This window comes from Arvicola amphibius, chromosome 15, assembly GCF_903992535.2.
Source record: "Arvicola amphibius chromosome 15, mArvAmp1.2, whole genome shotgun sequence".
NCBI lineage: Eukaryota > Metazoa > Chordata > Mammalia > Rodentia > Cricetidae > Arvicola > Arvicola amphibius.
The window spans coordinates 34593128-34615513 of NC_052061.1; the positions used below are offsets into that span (position 1 = coordinate 34593128).

Here is a 22386-nt window from a genome sequence, read left to right on the forward strand (position 1 = left end):
CCCAGTGAGACATTGTACATCTTCAGTTGGAGCTGACTCCAGTCAATTGACTCGGAAGTCACTCTTGATAGTCAGATTAGATCTGTTAGAATTGAGCGGTAGCAGTTTGACCTGAAGAGAGGGAAGAGACACGTGTCATGACATGTATGTTGCACATGTGCCTTTTGCAGAGTAAAGACTAATGGAAGCAAATCAGGACTGGGAATGTGGCGCAGCTGGTAGAGTGTTTGCTTAGCATGCACAAGGCCTGAGGTTCTATCCCCAGTACTGAATAAATGAGGTGGCTCAGCACCCAGAAGCAGGAGAATTGGAAGTTCAAGGTAATCCTCAGCTACACAGTAAGTTTGAAGCCAGCCAGAGCTACATGAGACCTGGCTCAAAACAAAAGGAAGAGAGAGGGAGCAAGGAAGGGGGGGGGAGAGAAAATAAAGTTAGTTCTGACTCCCCTGTCTCACCTTTTCTGAGTGCCTTTTCATGTCAGGATATAGTTATAAAAGATGTCCCAGAGTAGATACCAAGGGCCTGGAGATGAACCAAGAGAGAACCTGCCAGGTGCAGGGAAGAGGAGCATGACCTGATGGGTAAAACACTGACAGGCAGACAGACAGGCAGACATGAACTTGTTTTCAGAGGCAGGCAGCCTTAGTAAAGGCATTGAGCCTTACATGTAGCCCAAACTGTGGCCTTCAAGAAGGCTCCCCTGGATTGTTCCAGATGGTGGGTATTGTACCTTCTGAAATGACCAGAAAGGAACATCAAGTCCACCATACCCCAGACATTCTGGTTTCACGTTTCAATGGATAGTAATCAAAACTCACTAATTTCATTAGCTAGATGGTTCTTAAAGGTTTATCGTGTTTGCAAGCATTCAGTGTTCTCAAAGCTAAGATAGTACCTTTTAAAAATTAAAATTGTACATCATTTTTAATTTATTTTCTATTTTATGTGTTTGGGTGTTTTGTCTGTATGTATGTCTGTGTACCGTGTACGTGCTTAGTGCCCATAGAGGTCAGAAGAGGGCATCAGATACCCTGGAACTGTTACAGACAGTTGTGACCCTCCATGTGGATGCTAGGAATTGAACAGCCAGTGATCTTAACCACTGAGTCATCTCTCCAGCCTGTACACTTACTCATTTGTGCATGCGCATGCATGTGTGTGCACGCGTGTGTGTGCACTAACCACCATATGTATGTGGAGAGCAACGATGAGAGTTATTACTCTCCTTCCATTATGTGAATCCAGGGAATTAAACTCAGGATTTCAGGCTTGGTGGCGAGTGTGTTTTCCAGCTAAGCCATCTTATCAGCCCCCAAACCTGTTTTCTTCTTCTCATCTTCTTCCTCCTCCTCCTCTTTTATGGATTTTCTTCCAGACAGAGTCTATATTGCCTCACAACTATGTTTGATTTTTGGAGACAGAGTTTCTCTGTGTAGCCCTGGCTGTCCTAGAACTCTCTCTGTAGACCAGGTTGGTCTCAAAGTCAGAGATCCACCTGCCTCGGCTTCCCAAGTACCGGGATTAAAGGCGTGCGCCACCACTGCCTGGCTTAAATTAACATAATAGTTACATATTAGTATACTCACAACTCAAATGACTGAAAGGAATGTGCAGACAAATGAATGTCCCTTTACCCTCAGTCCTCGCTGTGGCTGCACTGAAACACTTTGCACATGCACACATGTGTAGTCTTCTCTGTTTCCCACATAAAGGATTCATGCAAAACACATGGCTCAGGACCCTGCTGCATTCTTTACCTGGTGACATATTCTGCACCTCTTTCTATATAGCAGTATAGGAACATTTATCTGTTTACTTCATCTTTAATAGCTGATCCTCTTGATGTTTCCCCCTAAAACATATGCATGCCTGCCTAGTAATTCTCAAATACTTGGAAATAAATTTGTAGCATTAACATAATAATGTGCATTTTGTATTTTGATGGATATTGTCAATCGCATCTAAAATGACCATACCAATTTTTCTTTTCTTTTTTAATGTTTCTAGAACTATCTTATTGTTTTCTTTGTGAAACAGGTTCTCACTATGTAGCCCAGGCTGCTGTCAAAATCATAGTTGTCCTGCCTCAGCTTCCTGAGTGCTGTAATTGCAGACCTGAACCACTGAACCACCAGTGACAACTTGTGTGTGTGTGTGTGTGTGTGTGTGTTTAAATACAGAGTCTGTATTTAAAGATTCTACCACTGAGCTGCATTCCTAAACTTTACGTCAATGAGAACTCTGTCCAAACATCAGTGAAAATGCTAGTTTCCCCATGTTCTTGCCAATAATGTGTATTTTCTTTTTTAAATTCTTCATTAATGGCTGAAGAAAAGCATTGCCTTTTTTTCCTTTAGAAAGTATGAGTTCAAAGTATCTTCCTGTTACTGACCTGCTATATATATTCAGTAAAATGCCTTTCATACCCTCTCCCTATTTTTTATTAACTAGATGCTCTTTTTCTTTTGAAAATTCTACTCATTTATTCAGCGTGTGAGTGTGTGTATGTGTGTAAGTGTGTGTGTGTGTGCATGTGTGTGACTTAGTTCTCTCCTTCTACCTTGTGAGCCCTGGGGACAAACTCAGATCATCAGGCGTGGGAGCAAGCTCTTCCCTCCCAGACATCCACCTGCCACTCTGCTCTTCTCCTTAGGAGGAGCTGTCACTCCTTAGATAGAAAAGATCTTACCCAGTTTCAGTCAGCTCTATTACTAGTTTCCCTTTACTTTTCATTTGTGTTTGTTTTATTTAAGTGTTTTTTTTTCCATGAGAATTCTTGACATTTTCTTTAAAGAACAGTTATCCGGGGCTGAAGAGATGGCTCAGCCATTAAAGGCTAGGCTCACAACCAAAAATAAAGAGTTTCTCAGTTTGGTCCTTCTTACCAAGAATTCCTCCTTTAAGATTTTATACATTTTTTAAAAAGAGGCATCTTGTTAATAAGCTGTGCTTAATGTTTTTATCTATGCTTAAATGTTTTGAGCTATGCTTTTCTTGTTATTTTGTTTTGTTTTTTAATTTCTTTTTTTATTATTATTAAAAGTTTCCGCCTCCTCCCCACCTCCCATTTCCCTTCCCCTCCCTTGACTCCCCTCCTCCTCCCTTTCCAGTCCAAGGAGCAGTCAGGGTTCCCTGCCCTGCGGGAAGTCCAAAGTCCAACCCACTCCATCTGGGTCCAGGCAGGTGCGCATCTAAACAGACTAGGCTCCCCAAAAAGCCAGTACATGCGGTAGGATCAAAACTCAGTGCCATTTTTCTTGACTTCTCAGTCAGCCTTCATTGTCTGCCACGTTCAGAGAATCCGGTTTGATCCCATGCTTTTTCAGTCCCAGTCGAGCTGGTCTTGGTGGGCTCCCAGAAGATATATTAATTAAGGGAGCCATTTTAGGGTTAGCAAGAGACTTCACTCTAGAGGGGGTCCCAGGTATCCATGGAGATGTCCCCAGCTAGTTCCTTGGGCAGCTGAGCCTGAAATGGCCCTTTCCTATAGCCATACTGATGAATATCTTGCATATCACCATAGAACCTTCATCTGGCGATGGATGGAGATAGAGACAGAGACCCACACTAGTGTGCAGGACTGAGCTCCCAAGGCCCAAATGAGGAGCTGAAGGAGGGAGAACATGAACAAGGAAGTCAGGACCGCAAGGAGTGTGCCCACCCACTGAGACTGCAGGGCTGGTCTTGTTATTTTTTTTTTTTAATTCTTTTACTCCCTAGAATTTTTTTGAATGTAAGAATCAAGCTTTTTAATTGATCATCCTGTTTTAATGTTTTCCTGGTTCTTTGAAGCTCACATTTATCACATACCAATAATTTACATACATATTTAATACTGCCTGGGAGTTCCATTTTGTACCAAGGAAATCTAAGGGCTGGAAGTGAGGGCGGTGGTAGACTGCTTACATAAGGCCTCGGGTTTGATCCCCAGCACTCCAAAAAATGAACATCAACAGCAAAACACATTAATATCAGTGTGTGCCAGTGCATGCCCTAAGCCTAGCACTTGGAGGGCTGAGGCAGTCAGACCATGCTCTCGGGACTAGCCTAGTCTAGACAGTAAGACTGCATATTTAAAAATATGGGTTTTTTTAATCTTTCTATTCCAAACAAGGGACTGCTCCACTAGGAAGAGCAAAGTGCAGGACAAGTGCTGAGGGTCACACTGTGCGGTGTCCCTAGCCTTGGGGACATAACATAGGCGAATGAATCTAACTTCTAGAGGCTGGAACAGCTCAGTTTGCCCTCTGCCCTGTGGTCAAAGAGCAAAATCAAGAAGGAAGTCACTTCTTGCAAACTCATGCATATGGTGAACCCTAGTCTTCAAGTTCATGCTGGGGTTTGGAGGGTCCAAAGAGGAAGGTTAGAGAGGTCAGAAGTGGGGGCTGGCTAAGTATTTTTGGAATGGCCATGAAATCCTGAAGAATGCAGAAAAGGGGAGAGTTAAGGAAGGAAAATGTAGCCGAAGCTTTGCCCTTGAACTCAGCATCAGAGCAGCTCCCACACGCTGCCTGGCTCTGTGTTGACAGCCTGGGGCTGCACGCTCTACCTACAGGTCAGGGTGTGCATGTGGATGCCCAGAGGGTGAGAGAGCTGAGAAGCTGTCATATTTACTAGCTGGGCGCCTGATGTCTCTCCTGCAAAGTCCTGTATACCTCAGACCTCTTGTCTCTGCGGTCAAGGAATCTGGACACTTATTTCCTCACCTCTTCCTGTTATTTTCATCCCACGAGGAGCTTATTTATCAAATGAGCTCCTTGGGGGCAGGAGAAGCAGCCGAGTGTTAAGTGTGCATACAGCTCTTGAAGAGGGCTTGAGTTCCATACCCAGTGCCCTCTTTGGGTAGCTCCCAATTACCTGTAACTCCACTACCGGAGGATCTGACATCTCTGGCTTCATGGGCACCTGCACTCATATGTATACACACACACACACACACACACACACACACACACACACACAAATCTAAAAAACAATGGACTCCTGGTGTAACGGAAACACTCTATATCTTGATTAGAGCATTGCCTTCACCCGTGAGATCTGTATATCAGGATCCAGTATGATGGATGGCCCAGAAAATATGAATACTTGCCGCACAAGCCTCACAATGAGAATTCCACACCAGAGAAGCATGTTGGAACACCAGATGTGGTGGAGTGTATCTATAATTCCAGCATTCCTACGTTGAGATGGGAGATGGAGCCAGGAAAATGTCTGGAAGCTCATGGTCCAGCTAGCCTGGGGCATGCAGTGTGGTAGAAACAAGAGGGATCTTGCTTCACAGTGTTAACACTTATCTTCCGACCTCCACACACATGTCATAGCACACATGGGTGTATATACACACATACACACAAAGATGATTGTGTCACTTGGAGTAGGAAAATAATACCCAATCAGAAAAAAAAAAGAAGGCAAGTGAACTTAAGTGAATTTAACACAGATTTTGCAATTATTACCTCATTGCAAACAGCTTTGTAACTGCAAGAATTAGATATTGGTATGCACAAACTTTAAATAAATTTTTTTAATAGTTTTCCTCCCTCCTCCTCTTTTGCCGTTCCAGCTCTTTCTCAAACTCATGGTCTCTTTCTTTGACTTTATTCACACACGTACACACACACGCACACACACACATGCACACACACGCACACACACACATGCACACACACACATGCACACACACACGCACACACAAGTAAGTAAAGGTACAGCCTACTGAGTCCATTTAGTGTTGCTTGTATTTCCCATCTAATTTGCAATGTCAACCTGCACTGGGATTCTTCAGGCCTTGTTTAGCACCACGTTGTTGAGATTTCATGAGTTTTTAAAGAGCAAATAGAGGATTGGGTATGGAGCTCAGTTAATAGAGTGCTTGCCTAGCTTGCAAAAGCCCTGGGTTCAATCCCAGACATCATTTAAATGAATCAGAGTCATGGTGACGCACGCCTATAATCCCTGTACTGGGGGGAAGGGGGGACAGGCTCTGTTAGACCCATCTCAAAACAGGGACATACTAGACTATGAATGATGAAATCTAGTAGAAGAGATGGGGTGTCAGTGGTGTAATTCTTTCAGATGTTGCATGTTTGAATTTCTTCTCATAGGGAAATGTCAGAAGAAATGCTTAAGTGAGTAGTTACCTTGTGGAAATCAGGCATTGATGTGCCCTTAAAGGAGGAATGGTTCCTCGCCGCTAAGGGACGTACTTCCAGTGATGTCATAATACCGTCCCAGATGTTCATATCACAAAGCACCATTTGAGGTGCCTGAAAACAACGTTCTCACAGTCCCTTGTGACATCTGACATAAAGATGTCAATAGGATTGGTCCCTTCTGGAGGCCCCAAAGGTAAATCTGTTCTCCACCTTCCCGGCTTCTGGAGAGGACACCATTTTGGCAATCTTGTCTCACAAACCTACCAATGATTGGCTCCCTCTTCGCAGGGTCATTCTTGTGGTTCTTTGTGTCTCCAAGTTTCATTCTTCTAAGGAAGATACCACTTGTACTGAAGTGAAGGCCCATCCTGTCCTACTATGGCCTCACCATAACTGGCATATATCAGAGACTATAGTCCTGTCCTCAGGGTTCAGGTAGATATGAATTTGTGGGAATGGAACATGACTGCTCCCCATTAAAGATATTATGACCTGAGAGTCCAAACTCATGCAACTCAGAAATGCCTTAGGGTGAGAGAATATGAGAATATTGATTGCTTGATTCCATCCTCCAAACCTAAAAAGTCAGACTCTCTGGAGACAAGACTCGAGGCATGTGTTTGTCGCAGGTAGGCCATATAACTCAGGAGCACCGTCATATTTGTGACACGCTATTCTGGAAGGCCAAGGGGCAGGGCAAGGTTGGACCTGGAGAAATGGGAAGTACTGAGGTTGGCTGGGGTTGTGTCTCAGGATTTTAAAGAACCAGCAGAAGGAGCTTGGCATGGGAAGCTACTGAGCGGGTACTACCCAAGCACCCCCACATTTGCCCCCTGGGACAGAGCCTTGGAATGGAGCTCAACGACAGTGTCACCTTCCTGATTCTGCATCGTTAATGGCTGTGAGGTCTGAATAAGACACTTTGCTTTGCAGAGCGGTGGTCTCCCTGCTCTCTGCTTCCCATCATGGGGCCGTGTGTGGCTGCAATGAGAGCCGGAGAAACAGCATGTGTGGGTAGACTGTAGCCAAGATTCCGAGTCCCTTTTACTAAGAAGAAGCAGGTAGGTTTCTGCCAGGTAGATGAGTGCTTGGACCTCCTCGGGCGCGGATTCCTGCTCTCTAGGGAATTAACAATACTCTGGCTGCACAGTCGCCCTTCCTCATGGCCAGGGTTGGTGGGGTTTTTTCTGACACGCTCATCTCGCCCTGTCTGTACTCGGACCTCAGACACCTGCCTTAGTCAGTGACGGACAGACTCCAAAGGCAGGGATGATTAAGGCTTCAGGAGATCCCAGGGACTCTCAGGGTCACTTTCCCTCTCTGTCATTTTTTTTCTTTACAACCACAAACATTCTGTTTGCTTGTTGTGTAAGATAAAACGACCAATTGGTGCTGTCCCTGTGGGACTTAACCTGGCAGTGGGCAGGGACAGCAATAAACAGGTGGTGGTAAGTACTGTAACAAAATAAAAATATTCTGTGTACACAACAGAATAACAACCAGCGGTGTGACAGAGTGGCGGCCACACAGATAAAGGTACTCACTAAAAAGAAAAAAAGCATCCCTAAAGAATTGATGTTTGGGGGCCGGGCGGTGGTGGCGCACGCCTTTAATCCCAGCACTCGGGAGGCAGAGGCAGGCGGATCTCTGTGAGTTCGAGACCAGCCTGGTCTACAAGAGCTAGCTCCAGGACAGGCTCTAAAGCTGCAGAGAAACCCTGTCTCGAAAAAACCAAAAAAAAAAAAAATTGATGTTTGGTAGCTGAGAAGGAGCTGCCAGAAGAACGGTATAAATGCCATTTCAGACAGAGGGAGCAGGAAGGGCAAAGGGCCTGAGGTGTGAACAGAAGAGGGACTGTTAGGAATAAGGACAAGTGTGGAGGGAGGGAAGTGAGGCATGACCAGGGGTTCTATCTTGCTGGGACTTGCACGTCACCGTCGGAGATTGAGATTTTATTTCTAAGACTAGTAGGCAGCTTCTGGGAGGCTTTAAGCAGAAGGCTGAGGAAGTGAACTTTGTGAGATAAATAGTTTGAACTACCATGTGGTAGGCTGAAGGAAGTTTGAGAGTTAGAGGCCATCACTGTTACCCAGGTCTGGCCTAGCTATGAGAATGCAGAGTCTGGGATCACCCTGGTCACAAAACCATTAGAACTAACTGGTGACTTAAAGATTGAAATTGGAAAATGAAGGAGTTTTGGGTGGTGCCAATGGTTTTGATCTGAGCAAGTAGGCAGGTTGATCGATGGAGAGAATACTGGGCTTGGGTGGGGTGGTTAGTGTTCACTGGGGTCATACTGCGTTTAAGCTGCCAAGGAAATTTTTTGGTTTTTTTTTTTTTGTTTTGTTTTGTTTTTTTTGTTTTTCGAGACAGGGTTTCCCTGTAGTTTCTAGAGCCTGTCCTGGAACTAGCTCTTGTAGACCAGGCTGGCCTCGAACTCAGAGATCCGCCTGCCTCTGCCTCCCGAGTGCTGGGATTAAAGGCGTGCGCCACCACTGCCCGGCCAAGGAAATTTTTTGAATAGTAATTGAACACATGAGACTGTAGCTTGCTGTCAGCATGGCTACACTAACCATTCACGGCTATTTGTGCTGGCTAGTTTATGTCAGCTTGACACAAGCTGGAGTCATTTGGGAAGAGGGAATCTCAGTTGAGAAAGTGCCTCCAAAAGATTACCTGTAAGCAAGTCTGTAGGGAATTTTTTAAATTAGTGATTGATGTGGGAGGGCCAGCTCACTGAGGGCAGTGCTACCCTGGAGTGGTGGTCCTGGGATGATAGGAAAGAAAGCTGAGCTAGTCATGGGGAGCAAGCCAGCAAGCAACACTCCTCCATGGCCTCTGCTTCCGCTCCTGCCTCCAGGTGCCTGCCCTGCCCTCCCTCAGTGAAGGCCTGTGATGTGTTAATTTCTAAGCTGAACAAAACCTTTCCTCCTCAGGCTGTTTTGGCCATGGTGTCTTGTCACAGCAATAAAAACCCTAAGACACTATTTAGAATAAAATTTTAAAAAGGTAACTCCTCTGGGGGTCTGCTTTGTTTTGTTTTGGTTTTGACCTTCAGACATGATCTCACTATGTAGCCCTGGCTAGTTGGGGACTCACTCTGTAGACCAGGCTGACCTCTTAACTCACAGAGAACCGCCTGCCTCTGCCTCCCGAGTGCTGGGATTAATGGCATGTGCCACCATACCTGGCTTCCTGTGATACATTAGACAGCTTAGATATAGGATATTATCAGTAAAGAAAGCTCTGTTGGGCAGCGTTGGTCTAGAACTGTGGCCTCTCTGGGACGAGAGTGTGCTCTTGGTTGGTGTCTGTGCTCCGTTCGAAATGCCTGATTTGTTGCAGTATGCGTTCACCATGGCCATGCCACACGGGCCATTTAGGGGGGACAGCCTTCTCCTCCAGTTGTTCAAGGGATTCATCCCTCTGAGTTAAAACCCTGTGTTACCACCAAGTACAAAATGTGGTGTTTAACCATATAAGGTTCCAAGGGCAAGCTCACCAGAAGCGTCTCCCGTCGCCTGTTAAAGGGTCCCCTATGCACCTTGCCAACTCATTTCAGCAGCGTGCAGTGAGTAGGTCTGGAAGTTGTCAGTTAAATGTGAGCAAAGGAGACATAGGCCTATAGGACATAGGAAAGCCTGTGTTTCAGAGCCAAACATAGCACCTAAGACAGGTACTCCAATCCCTGCAAGCAAAAATATTCTTCCTTTTTAGAAAGGGTCTTGAGAGCTAGGCTGGGGGAGTAAGGGGAGGTATTTAGGTATAAGGCACATCATTTGCTGATGGTTAGGAGGTTGGTTTATCGTTGTTGATTTTTTTAAAAAATTTCAGAGACTATTATTGGTTCTTACAGTGAAATTATTTTTATAGGTGCAAACAATGGCAGAACAAATATTGCCTTAAATAATTAGACCATGAAAGAGAAGTGTAGGAATATTGCCTCTGGGGTGGTCATATTTGAGGTCATTTATAGATCAATGGTTTTTGTCTCCTTTAAAAAAAATAACCGAAGTCTGGGTTGTAGCTCAGTTGGTAGAGTGCCTACCTACCACACACCCTGCTTTTCCTCCCCTGCACTGCATAAATGCACAGACACTGGGCATGGTGGCGTGTGTCTGTAGTCCACTACTCAGGAGAGAGAGGCAAGAAAATCAGGTGTTGAAGATCATCCTCTGCTGTATAGCAAGTTCAAGGCCAGCTTATGCTACATGAGCCCCTGCCTCAAGAAACAAAATGGCAATTGCCATCAAGTCTAATCTGAGTTTAATCCCTGGGTCCCACATGGGAGGGAGAACCAACTCTGACCGCCACACATGTGCCATGGTGTGCACACCTGCACATGTATGTGTGCACACACAGAAGCTAAAACTTATCAATAAATTAGAAATGGTCCAATGCAGTATTGAGAGGACAGTCCCTCCAGCTCAGGATGTCACGTAATGGCTCTGAAGTGTGTTTTAGATGTGTGTTGGTGATATAGGTTTTAGATGGCTTCCTAGTATTTTCCTGATGGTAGTAGCACATCCCATAAAGATCCCTGGTTATCTGTGAGATAAAGGCTGGAGAGAACGTAGTCTGGGTGATCCCTTACCAGTTCTGCAAAAGAACATTTCAAGGCACTGACACCCTGAAGCTGCTGGTGTTCTCATCTGAACCTAGACTTTGGTCCTCTCCATCCGATTCCTGCAGCAGAGGAGGAATCTTGCTAAGGAGGAGCCAGATGCCTCAGGCCACTCCCATTGTCCAACCTTACCAAGCCCAGGTTGTGACTCCAGGGGGGAGATTTACCCCCACAGATCCCTCCAAGCTCCTAAGTAACACATCCCTTTGGCAAATGCACCCATCTGCTTGACTACAGAAGACTTTCTCTAATTAGAAGTTCAAGGTTAGGGAGGACCCACACGGACGCAAAGAGCCCATGGTGAGATTTGGAAGAGAACTGAATGAATAGCACAATGTGGCAAAGTGGTTCATCCCCTGTAATCCAAGCACCTAGGCTTGGGTAGGATGATGGCTGTGAGTTCAAGGTTAGCCTAAGCTACAAAGTTAGTCCTAACTCAAAACCCCTGTCCCCAAAACAGTTCATGGGAGCTATCAAGATCTAGTATGGGTGTTCTGGCAATATTTTGTATATATAATGCTTTTATTTATTCTTTGAGAATTTCATACATGCACATGATGTATTTTATCATATCTACTCCCAACTCCCTGCTCCAACTTCCTTCCCCCACCTCCCCGCACACAGTCTGCTCCCAACCTCATGAAGTCCTATTGTCCTTCACCACCAATAAACCACTGAGTCCAACTAATGCTGTCCATATGCATGTGTGTGTGGTGCCATCCATGGCTCATGGGCAGCCTGCCAGTGGCCACACCCATCTGGTGAGTTTCGAGTGGTAACTTAGTATTATCAAGCCACTGGTCTCTTTTCTGGTGTCCTGGATTTCCTATATAAATTGCGTTCTACTTCTGAGGACAAGGCTGCAGGTGATGGCAGCAAAGGGGCCTCATTTAATGACTAGAAGCAGTGTCACGTTCATCATAAACTGAAGTCAAGGGCCTAGTGCCAGGCTGTCACTCTGTCCCTTCCATATGTCTCAATCAGAAGCAGGTGGTCAGACCACAGCACAAGCTTCCTGTCGATTCTTTCTGCTTTATTTCTTAGCATGAACCCTGGGATAGTGACCTGGAGCTAACCCTGCCATGACTATGAGAGGGTAATCATGGCCCTCCTTTGGGGGTTCAGTGTCAGTTATCAGATGTGACCCTCAAGGCACACAAAAGATTGGCCGGAGATGAGCCTGAAGACCCTGACTTCTGATTTGGATACAGGGAGAGAGAGAGCAGCTTCTTAGAAGCAGAAGCTAGCAGGCCTTGCCACCTTCGTTGCTATTAAAGTTTCCAGTTCTCTTAACAGTCAGCTCCCAGGCGGCCTGGAGAGCCCCCGAGGGTGGTCTTGTCAACACAAAGCCTTCCTAGCAAAGAAAGTCCTGGCACCATCATCTTTCTCTCTAGAGCCTGCCCCTTGCACCCAGCCTTGGGCAGTGTGCTACCAGGTGTGTAGAGCCGCCACCTCCTCTGTGCCTGCAGCGGGTGGAGGCAGCTGGACACAGGGCCAGGGCCACCAGTCTCATTTCACAGAAAGGGTTTTCAAGCACAACCCAGGCCGAGGGATAAAAGGACATCTGTCCATCCCTTGGTGCCCAGCCCCAGCTTTCTCAAACAACATTCCTTTATGCGGGTCCCCCCTCCCTCTGCAGCCCCCGCCTGCCATACACTGCCTCCTTTCAGATGGCCTGTATGGCGGACTTGTTTGTTTGCGCTGCAGCACGCAGGCTTTCTGTTGTTCTTTACTGTTCTCTCCCCGTGCACCCTCTGAGCACACCCTCTCTAGGGAAGACAGGAGGAGTGCTGGGGGCAGAGACAGGGACCCTGGCTAGCGGTTTGGAGACCTTCCAGGGCAGCCCTCCCAGAGCAGACTCTTCCCAGAGACTAATCATCTGAGAGATCTTGCATAGGTTACCTGGTCCTCCTGGTCCTCAGTTTCTCCATCTGTGCAACCTCCTGTCGGTCCCTCAGGGAGAAGTATGTTGATACCACTGAGATGCTAGCTCTCCGTGGAGATGTCCTGGCTGTCCCAGAAGCTATGTAGTGGGGGAGGAGATGGGAGGTACAAAGAGCAAGGTTTGTGCTAAAGGGAGCAGCAGTTTTTGATCCACTCCCACCCACCATCCCCAAGCATCACCTGTCTCTGATGCACAACACTTCAGAGAAAGCTGGGGACAGAAAGCTGGGGAGTGACTTCTCAGGCCTTAAAGAAGGAGGAACAGGTTACTGCTGAGCCGGGAAGGGAGATAGTCCAATGTCCCTCTTAAGAGCTAAGCATGGGTTACCACTGTGGGCCAGGGAGGAGGACTGTGTTGACCAGCAGACTGCTTTCCAACGTCTTAGCATAGGGTGAGGTGTAGACCCTGACTCCATATCACCTTTGATGTCTCCTTCAGTGTGCCTTTATCTCCTAGGGAATTCCCTCTTCCCCTGTGGCCTTGTCTGGATCCCAAGCAACACTGAGTAAGACTTCAGTGACTTTCATGACAAATTATTATAGAGTAAGTGTTTAGACAACAGAAATGTATAATCTCAGAGTTCTGGAGACCAGAAGGCCACTGCCAAGGTGCCATAGGACTCTAGTTTCATCTCCGTTACTGTGATTAAATACTTCAACCCAAGGCATCTTAGAGGAGAAAGGGGTTTATTTCATCTTACAGATCACAGTTCATCATTGAGGGAAGTCAGGGTGGGAACTCAAGGAGGATTCCGTGGAGAAATGCTGCTTGCTGGCTTGTTTGTTCATGTTTACTTAGCTTTTTCATACATCCCAGGATTGCCTACCTAGGGAATGATACTGCCCACTGTGGGCTGGACCCTTTTCCACTAATCAACATGACAGTCCCGCGTAAACATGCCCCACAGGCCTTTGCGGTTTAGGCTGCTCCTCAGTCCAGGCTTTCTTCTCTGCTGGCTCTAGGCTGTGTCAAGTTAGCAATGAAAGCTTCCTACAGCATGTGGGTTCCTTCTGAGGGCTGTGAACCACCATATCCTAGGCATCACCACAGCTTCTGGTTTCTCTGTCAGAATGTGTTTCCTCGGCTTCCTGACTCATCTTCCTTGTCTGTGCCTTCATCTTCACATAACGTTCTCACTGTAGCACCCTTTGCTTTGAAACTTTCCCATTGTATAAGAATAACAGTTACATCAGAACATACTCTAATCCCCCTTATTTCCTTTTTAATTATGTATTTACAAATAAGATCCAGTTCTGAAGTGCTAGGACTTAGGAGGGTCATGAGTGGGGAAGTGAGACCCTGATGGTCTCATATGGTCTGTGGCCCCTTCCCAGAGACAAGGGAAGGAGCACTAGTAAATATGAGCATCTACCACCACGTCAAGTCCCTGGCTTCTCTTGAAGTTGATCCTTGTCATTCTGCACTGGAGGGAGGAGGAGTCCAAGGTCTCCCTTCATGTACCTTAGACCCTGGTTCTTCAAGTATCAGCCTATCACCCAACCCACCCAGGGGCTGGGCACAAGGCTCCCTACAGGCCTGTTTCCCGTGGGTGCAGCCCAGCCTCTCCATCCAGATTCCTCATTCTGGGAATTTGGGGAAGAATAAAATCCTTGTTCTTTGCTACCCCTTCCCCTCCTTCCCATTGGCTCCCCTGCCCCTTCTCCTCAGTGAATAGGACACCCACATTTAGCAGCTCACCAGGAGATTTCCAGCGTTCACACCAAGGGCTGTGTGTATATTCATGCATGTCAGTTTCAACCATAAAATTTGATAAAAATGCAAGTCCAGGCCTGGGGATAGAACCCAGTAGAGCATTTCCAAGCATACATAAGAAATAGGGGGCCAGGCGGTGGTGGCGCACGCCTTTAATCCCAGCACTCGGGAGGCAGAGGCAGGAGGATCTCTGTGAGTTCGAGACCAGCCTGGTCTACAAGAGCTAGTTCCAGGACAGGCTCCAAAGCCACAGAGAAACCCTGTCTCGAAAAACCAAAAAAAAAAAAAAAAAAAAAAAAAAAAAAAAAAACCAAAAAAGAAGTAGGGGAAAGAAAAAACTGTCTAGAAATTTCATATAAAAACCTAGTTTTCTGGATCTTCTTATAAATCACAGTGTGATAAAACAGGCCCCATCTCCCATGACCTGAACCTCCTCCTTCAGAACTGCTCCCTCACCACAGGACAAGGCCCTCTGTTTCTCTGTAGTGTCCTCATTCCCATCATTCTCCCCGAGCTCGAGATCATGTGACCTGAGCATTGAGTAGTACTACCCTTAATGTCTGCCTCCCTCTCTGTGCCAATGCTTGTAGCCAAAGGTATTTCATGCCTTTGCTGAGAGTGATGGTTAATCTTCATTATCAGCTGGAAGGGATTTAGACCCACCATGGAAACACTTCCAGGGGAAGGTATTTCTGGGAAGATTTAACTACTCAGAGTAGTTGGTGTCACTGAACATAAAGGAGGAAGTGGGCTGAGTACCAGCATTCTCCTCTCTCTGCTTCCTGTGTATCCGGTGTGACCAGCTGCCTCATGCTTCTGCCACCAAGCCTTCCCCACCACAAGGCACAGTATCCTCACGCCAGGAGCCAAAGTAGCCCCATCCTTCTGTCTGGTATCTTAACAAAGCTCTGAGAAAAGTAACTCGTACCCTGTTTGTTGTTTCTTGGTGGCTCTGGTTTGAGGGGAAATTCATGCAAGCGTATCTCCACTTGTGGAAGTAAAGACTAGACCATTCCTGCATAGAAACTGTCTATGGAGTCATGAGCCACACCCTGCTGTTACTTGACACTGTCACCTACTTTGGCTCTGAAGGTAGGAACAGGGAGTCAGGGTGCCCGGGACCTTCAGGGGCTGCCGGTGAACACCTGCCATGTGTGTATTTGTGTCTAATGGGGCTGAACTTGCTGTGAGGAAATGGCTGGGGAGGAAAACCAAGAGCTATAAACAGGACTGTGGCCACAAGAGCAGAAACGCGACCAGCCAGTCAGTGGCATTGAGCTGAGGAAAGCTATGGCAGGAGCTGCTGTCTTCAGGCTTCCCTTCCATGTGGCCACAGACTACAGCTGGAAGGATTTCAGGAAGTCAAAATGTCTACCTGACTCCCCACAGTATAACTGCCCAGCAGAGCCAGTGACTCTTAGCTGGGAAGGAATGGTGCCAGCCTCTGCCAGGTCCTTGGCAGGCTGCATCGGTGACTCCTTGTAGCTATCTTTCTCTTTCCAAGAAAAATCAGCCTGTTGAAGGCACTGGAGCTGTCTTCTCCTGCCACCCTGCCCACATATAAACCCTCCCTATATCTTCTCACCTAGACAGCCATTGATCTGCTAATACATGACTGCCTCCTCTCGTTCAGCAAGTATTTACGTGCCCTCCTGGGGCGTGTGCCTCAGGGGCCCCACTTTGAAGAGCCCACATTCTAGCTCAAGAGGCAATCAGCAGGCAAATAAGATAGGAAGGAAGTGAGATGCTTCCAGCCCTGAGCACCTGCACGTCTTCCCACAGCAGAGAATTTGGGCAGGACCCAAACACACAGGACTGTCTTATGTCCCTCAAGTGGATCATAAGAAAGTGGTCACTTGCCAGGTGTGATGGCAATGCCTGTGATCTCAGCAGCCAGGAGGCTGAGGCAGGAAGATGATGAGTTCAAGTCCAGCCTGGATATCAGAGCAAGATCCTGTCCCAGGGTCCTCTTCCCCTGAAGAAGAACGCCGTCACTAGATGGAAAGGACGCAGCCTGTCATTGCACTCGTTAGTGCCTGTGAAAGCCAGCGTACGTCTGACTACAAAATTCCTCACATTCCAAATACTAAAACTTGTCCAACCTAAAGTAATCAACCAGAACAGTTTTCTTTGTTTGGGATTCTTTATTGGTTTATAAAGTTCCCTTTGGCATCCTTCCAGGATCAAGAAAGTCTTTTAAATGCATTGTGGAAGTTTCCAAAAAAAAAATGTTTAAAGACTTTTAAGTTAGGGCTGTACCCTATTTCCCTGGGGTGACCTTTGCACACTTCTGACTCATGGTCGGTGTTTGCTTGTGGAATGCAAAGGTGAGCCCAACCTGACTACAGAATAAACACGGGCCTAGAAAACAAGAGGTACATGTGTTGTCTGTGTGGTGGCTGCCGCCGCCAGGTCTCAGTTCCTGAAGTACCTGGGAATGGGACCAGGGGAACCTCATCCAGAGGATCTTCTGTCCACATGTAGAGAAGGCTCTCTAGACCTTCTGGGACCTCACAGCTAGTCTTGAAAGAATTACTAAAGGAAGACATGGCTAGGGGTGTGTGTGTGTGTCTAATCCAGAATGTTCCTGCGGCAGGTGATGTCAATGTGTGGCTGACCCTAGCTCTCCTTGGAGTCTCTTTCCATGTTGGATGCCTGTTAAGTCTTGTGATACTGACTCGGGCTTCTGCCAGAGAAGAGTGTTGACCCATGATGCCGCCCAGGAAGTGCTTTGTTCATGAGGTCACTCCAGGAATTGTTGAAAGGATGACACTTGTGACAATGCTGCCTGATGGTCCTCATGCCTCCTTGAGGTCCGACTGGGCTGGGGCAGTGGAAGAGGTCACACCTATCCCTTCCCCTTTGTCCCTGTTCTCTTTTGCCGGTCAGTTCACTCCCATTATCAGCCCTCACTCTGGGCGTGGTCTATGACTCAAAAGAACTCTCCAGAAAGAACCACTGGCTACTCCATACTGGGATAGGAGCTGGTGAGTCACTCTTTCCTATGACAACGGACTCTGTCTCCTGGCTCTTAGGAGGTGCAGGTCCCCAGAGCAGCTGTCCCTTGGCTTCTCTCATTTAAAACAGAAGTTTCTGAACTGAACAGAAAAGCCTTAGCAGTTTTGTTTCCATTTGTAGCCATCATTTCTCTGTCCACTGGATTCCCGATCAATCGTTTTCCAAATACAGCCTCAGGATTGGTTCCACTTGAACACCTGGTCTTTTTCCTCTTATAGCTTCTGTCTGGAGTCCACCCACATCAACCCATTTGAAGCAGGAGAACAAGTGTGAAAAACAGATGCTTGTGAAGTGAGACTTTACTCTGGAACTTCCACGCACTCTTGTTCCCAGTGTTGAGATAAAGTTGTCAGCTGCCCTTCTTTAGAAGAACTGCCCTTTGTGCTGTAAACCTGCATTTCCTATATATTTGGATCTCCTCTTGTTTGGGATGTGTTGCTAATAGTCATCTTTAAAAATACTTTTATTTGTGGAAAAAAATACTGTTATTTCCTTTGAGCCTTCGCTCTGCTCAGATAGTGTATGTCCACATGAGTTTTCATCCTTGTAATCACCCTTGTATGTGGCCACTGCCTGCCCTTGCCAGCCTGGAGTAGCACTCCAGAACGACGTGTTCCCTGTCTTGGGGACACCACTTTGTCAAAGAGCATATTTCTCACTGCAAACAGGGTTGGGGCACTGCATTTGTTTAACGTCTCCAAGAACATAAGCCCTGATGTCCTACCCTCCACCCAGCATTCGGTCCCATCGTTTGGCAGGAAGTCTCAAGAGTCTTTGGCTGTTCTGTGAAGTATGAGCCCTCTGAGGGCATGTGGGTATAACATTCGGTTTCTGCAAGAGTCCAGTTAGAGAAACAGCAAGCAGCAATCCAAAGGTCCCTGATATAAGCCCCTGAACAAGTGATAGTCACCCAAATATTTGAAAACAGAGGCAAGAAATGTCGCCAAAAGAGGACAGTGAAGACATCATCTCTGACTCAGATGACAAGGGAAGAAGTGCATGATGGGAAAGAGAATGTGCTGGAGTCCCATTACTGGTTCTGCTCCTCGCTTGGTAGAAGGCTATAGGAATGTCATTGCACCTACTTAATGCAGTACTATTGCTAGGGAGGTTAAAGGGCCAAACATACAATAAAAATTCATGAGATATTAACTCGTCGTCTCCCAGATAGGGTGACATTTGAAAAGGGAAATGTCAGGTATGTTAGAAAATGGGAAGTCATGCTTTTGATTTGTGGGAGAATGGAGTCACTCCAAGGACACAACAGAAAAGGAGACTGGGATTGTCATGGAAAGTGTCATAGAGGGTAAGCCACTGTTATAGAAGAAGATCTGTGCAGGACAATGCTTGCACTCTCTTCAGGAGAGCGAAGGTGTGGGTGAGACCCTGTGTGAGGGAAGAACCAGAAGGAAATAGGGGGCCACGGGGATGCTTACAAACCTCTCGCTCCTGAAGGGGAGGCTGGGAGGGAGCCAAGAGTCCCTGTCCCTGCACACTCCTCCCCATTTTCTCATTCCTCGGATCTCATGTTTTCTGCTGCCTCTGCTTCCTCTCTTGTCTCTGCACGTCCCTGTCCTCGCCACACAGCTCTTGTGTTGCTCCAGTGATCAGCGCTGCTGGTTCAGGTCACCTTGGTATTGGTTAGTTTCTCTCTGCTGTGATAAAATATCCAACAAAAGGCAACTCAAAAGAGGAAGAAGTTATTTTTGGCTAAAAGTTTAAGGAGATAGAGTTCATCACGGCAGGGAAGGCCTGGGTGGCAGTTAGAGGCAGCTGGTCACCTGGTGTCTGCCATCAGGAAGCCAAGACTGCTCCACTCTCCCCTTTTTACCCAGTCTGGCACCCTGGCACATAGGATGGTACCACCCATACTCCCAGTGAGTTTTCCCTCTTTAGCTGAGCCCAGGGGTGTCCAACCTATAGTCTGTGGTTCACATGTGTCCCAAGATATTTAGCTCAACATAGTTTCAGATGACAAGATCGTGTTGCAATGTCAGAAAGTCAGGCATCCTGACTGCTAAAGTTTTCTGGAAACATTCTCATAGACAACCCCAGAGATGTTCCCATGTAAGACTAAATCCAGAAAAGCTGACTGACAATGAAGATTAGCCTACCATATACACCCTCCGACCCCATGCCAACAGCAGTCACTAAGAAAGCTTCAGGGTTCAGTAAACTGAAGGAATGAGCTTATAGAGCGGTGGCCAAAAGGCATGATGTTGTCTCAGTTCCCATGGTCTCTAAGAAGGGGGTACAAGTTCTGTTTGGTCCTACATGTAGCCCGCCATACGTTCCTTGGGAGAGAAGCATGGACCCAAAGACATGCTAAGAGATTCTGTTGGGTCCCAGGACGGACTGGGGAAAAGCAGATGGCATGAGGTGGAAACATTGGCCCTCTTCAGATGTTTTTGGACCTATCAGGTGAAAGAAGGAATTGTGTAGCCCCAGAGGAGCCAGGGGTGATTGCCAGGACCTGGAGGCAGCTAGCCAAGCATACTAGGATATGTGCTGAAGACTGGAACAGATAGTGGAATACTTGGTGCTTTCCTTCTGTTTGCAGCGGTGTTGGGTGGGTGCCCCAGTCAGTTCTGTATATGATGCTCTCAGTATCTGAAGAGTGTATCACAGGCAAAAACATTAAATGGTAATATGTGTGAAAACCCCTTTTCAGCTAAGACTATCCTTTTGTCTTAAGTTACAGCAATGGAATTACAGTGGGCAGGATTGCAGTCCAGAGAAGGGGTAGAACACACTGAGAAAGGAGTTGGGATGTATTAGTCAAGAGTCTCCAGAGGAACAAAACTTGTAGAATGAATCTCCCTCTTTCTTACACACACACACACACACACATACACACACACACACATATTTCACATAATATATAATAAATCACATACACACATACATATATATGTGTATACTCACACACACATATAAAGGGGATTTATTAGAATGTTTTACAGGCTGTGATCCAGGTAATTTAACAATGGCTGCTTATGAATGGAAAGTCCAAGCATCCAGTAGTTTTTTAGCCCAAGAGGCTCAATGTCTCAGCTGGCCTTCAGTGGATGCCGGAGTCCCAGAGAAGCAGGCTCTAATGCCAGGAAAGGAATGGACTTGCTAGCAAGAGGGAGAGCAAGCAGGTAGAGAGAGAGGGTGCTCCATTCTTCCATGACCTTATGTAGACTATTCACAAAAGGTGTAGTCCAGATTAAAGGTGGCTCTTCCCACCTCAAAAGATCTGAATTAAAGATGTATCTTTCCACCTCAAAGATCCAGATTAGAAGTGGAACTTCTCACTTCAAACAATTTAATTAAGAAAAAAAATCCCTCACAGATGCGCTCATTCATTTGTGTTTTAGTTTATTCCAGATGTAATCAAGTTGACAACCAAGAATAGCCAACACATGGAGCAACCAGAAGAAAACAACCACCTTGATAGCACAGTGGCTAAAGCCCTCAGGAATATTTTGAGATTAAAACAGCACTCTAAAATCATGCACGATAGCTCACATCTGTAATCCCAGTGCTTGGGAGACCAATGTAGGAGAAGCACCACCAGTTTTAGGTCAGCCTGGGCTACCAAGTAAGCTCCAGGCCCCTGAAGGGAAAAACAAACAAACTAAACAACCTGAAAATCGAGGGAACTTGGAAGGGACAAGAAAGGTAATTGAACTGCTGACAGAGAAGGAAGAAAACAGTTTATGAAGAATATCTAAAGAGTTTCTGTTTATAATGTGCTGTAAAATCCCTCTTTCTGTTCCTCAAGAGAACATAAGATGCATAGATAGATAGATAGATAGATAGATAGATAGATAGATAGATAGACCTATAAGATAGATAAAATTCAACCAGGTGGTGGTGGTGCAAACCTTTAATTCCAGCACTTGGAAGGCAGAGGCAGGCAGATCTCTGAGTTCAAGGCCAGTCAGATTACAGAGTGCATTCCAGGATAGGTAGGGCTGTACAGAGAAACCTTGTCTTAGAAAAAAACAAAACCCATAAGGGGCTGGAGAGATCAGTGGTTAAGAGTGCACACTGCTCTTGCAGAGGCCCTGGGTTTGGTTCCCAGAACCCACATTAGACTGCTCATAATGACCTGGAACTCCAGCTCCAGGGAATCTGATGCCCTCACTTGGCCTCTGCAGGCAGTGCACTCACATACACATACTCACACCTATCCACATAATTAGAAATAAAACTACCTTTTCAAAATTCAAGTATCAAAGCTGTGTATAGTGGTATATATCTGTAATCCCAGTATATAAGAGGCTGAGATGGGAGCATGGTAAGTTTAAGACCAGCCTGGGATACAAAGCAAGACTATGTCTCGATTAAAAATACATATATACATAGATATATAAAGAAGCAGGTATTAGTCTGATAATTAGCCCACTTCTGGAATGCATCTGGGTTTTCTCTAGAAAATACCAATATGGCCGCCATCACCATCAAGCTCCCTTAGACTTATTTGGAAAGAGAAATGTGAGCATAGTAGCAAAGCCAGTGCTGCTGGGCATGCTGGCACATACATACACAGTGTGTCCTCGGGAGGCTGACACAGACGGGGAGTTTGAGATGGGTCTGGCCTGCATTGTGAATTAAAGGATAATCTGGACTACACACTGTCTGAGGAAAAGGAAAAAAAATCCCAGCTGGTTGCTCAAACCTCCTAAACCTCTTGCTAACATCTGGCTTCCCAGGGTCACTAGGATTGTGGTTGTTTGGGGGCACAGAGACTTGGGAAGCTCCCACCGGCAAGGTCTGTCCCTGCCCTTCCTACAGGGAAACCTGAGTTTTACTTCTGTGTAAGCCTGCTCTCTCTGGCCCCAATCCCATGTGACGTCAAAGCTAGCCAGAGCTGTGTGGTTTTCCCAGCACATTCCATCTCCTTCTAGCTTTACTTCTTTGCTAGTTTAAATTAACCT

The 22386-nt window shown here is 46.4% G+C and overlaps 1 protein-coding gene across 1 annotated transcript in view; it reads left to right on the forward strand.

The window, feature by feature from the left end:
* Positions 1 to 22386, forward strand: part of Fa2h (fatty acid 2-hydroxylase) — a 56307-nt gene that overhangs the window by 11660 nt on the left and 22261 nt on the right. The gene's annotated exons all lie outside the window — the stretch shown is intronic.